General features: G+C 47.3%; 1 protein-coding gene across 2 annotated transcripts in view; it reads right to left on the bottom strand.

Moving 5' to 3' along the window:
- Window positions 1–5,705, bottom strand: part of PAK1 (p21 (RAC1) activated kinase 1) — a 158,033-nt gene extending 152,328 nt beyond the window's left edge. For both annotated transcript variants that reach the window (XM_086678391.1, XM_086678389.1), the window contains exon 1: window positions 5,169–5,705. The gene's annotated coding sequence lies outside the window, so the exon portion shown is untranslated. The remainder of the gene's footprint in view (window positions 1–5,168) is intronic.
- Window positions 5,706–6,298: the final 593 nt, after the last annotated feature.

Below are 6,298 nucleotides of genomic sequence, written 5' to 3' on the forward strand. Positions count from 1 at the left end.
ATATCATGAATATCTGACAGTTTTACCAGCAATTTTTTTTTTTTTTGTGGTTCACACCGTGGACTTCAGTCAGGATTTTCTTAGAAGGAAAAGGCTAAAGAGAGTAAGAAGCAATCTACAAGGATATTTCTAGTGCTCCAAAGTTTAGTTTGACAGAATTTAAAAGGCAATATGATACAGTGGCAAAAGTGAAGTTTTGCATTGAGATTCAAAAAATGTAGTTTTAAATCAGTATTTAGTCATTTGCTAATGATGTGCCTTTGAGCAAATCAAGACTTCTATAATCCAGTCTCCTAACTCATAAAATGGAAATACCTATCTCACAGGGCTGTTGTGAAGACTAAACAAAAAACACCAAGCAAAAATGTTCTTCTTTTCTCTGTATGAATGATAAATGTAAATGCATGTAAATCTGTCTTCACCAATCTTTCTATGCACAAAAAAAGAGAGCAAGCTAAATGAAGAAAAAATTTATTTTAACTCTCACAGCAATATACTTGCAAAATGTTCCTATATCCTCTATACAGAAAAATTAAAGCAGCCTGGGTAATGAACATAACACATAATTGCTGGCATTAGGTGAATATGAACTGGAACAGAGGTCTACCACTTACTTTCAGCAAAACCTTGAACAAATTCCCTTTGCCAGTTTGAGCCTCAAGCTCTTTATCCATTAAACAGAGATACTAGCAATCATCGTATATTATTACATTATTTTGAAGATTGCAGAAAACAACTCACATAATGTCTGGTACATAACAGGTATTCAATAAGGTTTATCACCACCTAATAACTGTTAACAAACTATACTTTCCAAAGGTTCCTTTATTATCAATATTGTATTTAGTTGCTTCGTACCCTTGTAAGCTAGCCATAGCAACTGTTACTATCCCCATTTTACAGCTGGACAAAAGGTACACAAATAAAACTACTTCCATAAGGTCATGCAGTAATAAGACACTAAGGATGCCTGACCATTCCTCCCACTCCAAATTACAACATTAATCCTTAGGAATTAAAATGATATCTATGAAATAGAACATGCTTTCGAAAACCTTCAACTTCTCTCTTTACAAAAAAAAAAAAAAAGGTTTTTCCCCTACTTTCTGGTTATGGTTTAGAAAGATAAAAAAGGGGGCAAGGGGCACCTGGGTGGCTCAATCGGTTAAGTGTCCGACTCCTGATTTCAGCTCAGGTCATGATCTCACAGTTCATGTGAGACTGAGCCCTGCACTGGGCTCTGTGCTAAGATGCTGACATTGCACGGCCTGCTTGGGATTCTCTCTCTCCCTTTCTCTGACCCCTCCTCTGCTCTCTCTCTCTCAATATAAATAAACTTTCAAAAAGGGAGGGAGGGGAGAAAAATTCATTATAACCAGCAACAACACAATTAAGAATTGTCTCAATTAGCAACTACTGATTCCACCTTAATTTTTGTTTGTTTTCCCCAACAAAGCCATCGATCTCTTAATCAAGATATTTTTAAAAGTCTGCTTATCAAAATGACACTTGTTTGATAAACTATTCCTAAACTGATAAAAAAAAATTAGAAAGACAGCTTTCTCCCATCTTCCAAAGTACACATCACTTTTTTACCCCTCTACTTTATCCCTTCATTTCAGCTCTTATCATACCATGTTGTAGTATCTTTAACACCTTGAGGACTTGAACCGCATCCTATGTGTACCTGAACATCCTGTCCCAACAAGGGGCCTTGCACATGGTAGAGAAAGTCTCAATAATTGTTTATAAATAAACGGATGAGCAAATGAAGCCAATCTCTCAGAGGTAAGTTAGGAAAGGAGAAAACTGGATATGGTATCTTAGGGCTAATAGGAAAGTGAAAGAAACAAAATATTTTAAGAGCTTCATAAGGAAGAGAAACCTTTGTGTGGAGTCAAACAGGCCCTTGTATGGCTTTAAGTATCTCTAGAAAAAGACAAAAACCACAGAAGATCCGGAAGAGACAGTCTGAAATCCAAAAACTCAAAAGTTAGGGTGCTTATTTAGATTTGCAAAACCAAGTTGAAAATTCCCAAGAAATAATCCTAGCCTAAGATATTTTGACAGCAGTTTTCAGGTCTTGGCTAAAAGAACGATAGCTGAAAAAACTGCAGGCTTTGGTGGAGAAAGACCGATGTAAAAGGGAAGGGAAGATAAGCTCAGTCTAAAATAAATCCCCAAAAATGCTAGAATCCACTTGGATTTGCATATTAGCTTATGGTTCCTCTTCATTCTGAGAACTATTCTTTAATAAAACCCCAATGTCACAGCTGGCGATATATAGGAGTAAATCATCTTATGATTCTCATTTAACAAAAACTGAAAGCCTGCTATATGCAGCCACTACTCTAGGCAATGGGAATAAAGTAGCAGGAAAAAAAAACAGACAAAACACTCTCAGGAAGCTTTCCATCTAGTGGCAAAAGATACAAGACAGATGGGATGGGATGGGATGGGATGGGATGGGATGGGATGGGATGGGATGGGATGGGATGGGATGGGATAGGACAGGATAGGATAGGATAGGATGGGTTGGGATGGAATGTCAGGCAGTAAGTGCTAAGGAAGAAAAAAGAAGGGAGTGGGGGAAGAGAGAGAAGGGAAGAGTGTGAGGGAGCTGGGAAGGAGACGTCTTATCAAAAGCAGATCTTTTAACTCAGTAGTTTTCAAACTTTATCAAGTGTCAGAATTGCCCAGGGGACTTGTTAAAGCAGAGGTGGGGGGGGGGGCGCGCAACTCCACAGTTTTTCATTTGTAGATCCTGGGATGGGAAAAGTAATTTGCCATTCTAGAAAATTCCCAGATTATGTTGATGCTGTTCATGTAGGGACCACACTTGGAGCTAATTGTTGTAATCCAGAAGATTAAGAAGCCTCTATCCCATTGGTCTTGATTTGCTTCTTCATACATCCATTCATTTCAAAAACATATTCAGAGCCAGGAACTTTGCTAGGCACTAAAATTAAACAGATCCTACCCTCAAGAAATTCACAGATTTACGGCGGGGGGGGGGGGGGGCGGATAAACTCAAATAATTGCAATAGAGTACTATAGAGAGCTATAAGGGTGGTATGAGCCAGAGATTGGAAGAGCAACCAATTCCACGGAAGTAATAGGAGGAATGACTAATGGACTGCTTCCCAGAGGTCCAACAAGCACTTCTCCACAGGCAGGTAGTGGGTGGGAGGCCAGCATTTCCATTGGAAAGAATAGCACCAGGGAAAAGCAGAAATGAGAAAGAGTATGGCAGGGAAGCTATAGAAAGTGAATCTGCAGAGGTAAGCAGTAATCTGATCTTTGAGAGTTTCTTATTCATGTTAAAGAGTTTGTCTTTAGAAAATGACTAGTCGGGAGGGAGGGAGACATGATGTGATCTGGTTTAATTTTACAAAGGTCTCTCCGGATACAGAGTGCCCTTCTTTCACAAGGCACTGCCTTCTCCAAGCCTAGCACAGGGCCCCTAACAGGAGCTTAGTAAATGTGTATTTAACTGAACTGAACAAGCTTTCTGTCAAGTGCTGTCTTATGAATGAGAGGCAGGTCACCACCTTCCCCACAAGACTCACTTTGGCCTGGACAAGACTTGTAAAACAGGTCCTGCAGCCTCAATTATTGCACACTACTTCTTGTACAACTGGAGCCCCCCAGAGATTATTAGGGCAGGCCTTCCTTGTTTACATGTCTACCTCACCCGCTAGACTTTGAGCTCTTTGAAATCAGGGGATGCCTTAATAGAATCTGAATCCCCATAGTCCTAGCAGAAGACCCAAAACATAGGAGCTCTCCAGACTCCAGTAATGTTGGGTAAATGAATGCCTGAGTAAGCAAATTTACCAGATAAACCCATGAGCTCATACAGGTAAGGATATGGATGAGCTTCAGGGAATGTTTCAGGGTCCATGTTCCCAAAACCCTTTTTGACAAATAGAGTTTCCAGTCGAGTGAGGTGTACCCGATATAGGATTTCCCAAACAGGAACAAAAAAATTGTTACAAGTGCCCTAAAAATCCTGCTGGACCTCTGGGGATCCCAAAGAGAAGTCAATTTTGCCTGAGAAGAGTTTGAGGATGGAGGCTAGCAAAGACCTGGGGGATGAGGCATATGGCGGGATTATTCAGTAGACTCTTCAAAGCTGAGTAGGTGCTTGATACCTGCCGATTTCTAGGGCATAAAAGCAAAGTCCTGGAATTTTCAGGCTGGAAGTGAACTGCTCAAGGTCACTAAGGTGAAGTCACAAGGTAAGACCAATGAGGCATCTGTATATTGTTGATTCCTGTTTTCTCCTAACAAAGGCACAGCAAGGCAAAACTACAGCTTTTTCTCAGAAACAAGTTTTAAAACATGGGCTACACTAATGAATTTGAATTTTTACTGGTAACCATAGTACCAACCCTTCCCTTCACCTTTCAGTACTGGGGAAAAAAGCAGAAGACAGTTATCAAAGAGGTTTAACAAACAACAAGCACTTTGCTCCCGACACCCACAAATACCCAAAACTTCTTAAGTATTTTTCCAAAATACTCGCAGCAATATTTGCTGCTTAAACATTCAAGACAGTAAAAGCTATAATAACCATGTCTTTCGAAATGGAATATTAAGCGTAAAGTAACCGCAAGTCTCCTTTCCTTGTTTGTTTTTAACTCCACAAGTTAAGAGTATTCCCGGGGTGGGGGAGGGGCTGCCCAAGTCAAGCTCCATCCAGCCGTATTTTTCAAGGAGGTGAACCCTAGAGGTGATTGCCCGGGCCTGGACAGGAGGGAGTTTTTTCCGTGCAGAATGAATCGGACGCCGCTCAGCTAGGCTTCCCGGTGGCCCGCCAGGGTCAGCGCCGAAGGACCGCAAAGTTCGCAAGGGAGGCGGCTCCGAGCCCCGGACCTGTCGGGTCTCCGGGCCCCTCCCCCGCCCCGGACCTCCCCCGGGTCCCCAGCGTCTGAGAGCGGCAGCCTCGCCGGGGAGTGCACGGGGGGCCTTTGTTGGTACGCCGAGGGCCGCCGGCCACGCCGGGCGGCGCCCCGCCCCACCTTACCTGGCGCCCCCGCCCGCACGCCCGGCCCGGCCGCGGGGAATGAATGGGCCCCGGCCCTGACCCCGCGCCGCCCCCACCCTCGCGCCCCAGCCCGGCAGCCTGCGACGCCAGCGGGGCCGCGCGCGAGGCCGGCTCTCACCTTCCGCGCTCGCTCGGCTCGACTCCGCTCCTCCTCCTCCTCCTCCTCCACCCTGGTGGCGGCGGCCGAGCCGGGGAGTGAGCGCGCGAGTGTGCGCGAGGGGCCGCTTCACTTTCTCCCTCCCGATGCCGCCGCCGCCGCCGCGCGCTCGGCGCCTCCCCCACCCTGCTCGAGCCGGGGAGTCCCCTCAGGACGGGGGCGGGGGTCAGCGACCGTGAGAGGGCTGGAGGCAGGCGACGCGGGAGTAGGGGGTGCTGTGAGGGGCGGGAATGTGAGGGGACTCGGGCGGCCTCTGGGGAATGAGGTGCGGAGTTGTTTGAGGGGATCTTGAGAGCACGGGGCTCCGTGAAAGAGGGGGTTAAGACTCTGAGGGGAAAGCGTCTGTGAAGTAGGACGGCAGAGCCGGTGAGGGCGACAGCGGGGAGGCGCGCGGGACGAACGTAGTGGAGGGGACGTGGGGAGAAAGCCGGGAGGGGGCGTCTACAGTGCCGCCGGTACCTAGGGCTCCAGCTGCAGCCACAGCCCGGCGGCCTCCCCCGCCCGCAGCCGCGCTATTGTACGCCGCCCAGCCAGGCCCGACCGCCTCTCCCACGGGCCCCCGCCCCCTCCCCCGCGAGGCAGCGGCGCCGGCCGAGCCAGGCCCGCCCCGCCTCCCGCAGGTGGGAGGGGGCGGGGAGGACAGGCGCGACCCACGTGAACGAGGCCAACCCGGGCGGGGGGGGGGAGGGGCGAGCGCCTGGGATGACGTCATTTGCGCATGACGCCAGAGGCTGGGGGATCACCCGGCTGTTGCGTGATGTCATTGCGCCGGCATCTCTCCTCTCCCCTTTGACCCTCTTGCGGCTGCAGACTCTGCGCTGCCTTTCTCCAGGAAGGTTTTGTGATGATTTCTGGGGGCATTAATGGTGTAGTAGTCTAGGGTCGAAAAAGACAACTGACCCCCTGATCTTGTGGTCCTCGTCTTCAAGTTAAAAAGCACCGCTGCATCTGCTAGCTCATTGCCAGGAACTGAATTTGAAAACGATCCCATCTCCTGTGACCTCAAAGCCACTTTATTATACTGTTTGTTTTCTTTGTGGGGAGAGGCGCGGGGCGGGGAGACCCCGAAATGATAATGGAGGTTTGAACTA

This window comes from Puma concolor, chromosome D1 (assembly GCF_028749965.1).
Source record: "Puma concolor isolate L17-30 chromosome D1, mPumCon1.1.hap2, whole genome shotgun sequence".
In the NCBI taxonomy this organism is placed as follows: domain Eukaryota; kingdom Metazoa; phylum Chordata; class Mammalia; order Carnivora; family Felidae; genus Puma; species Puma concolor.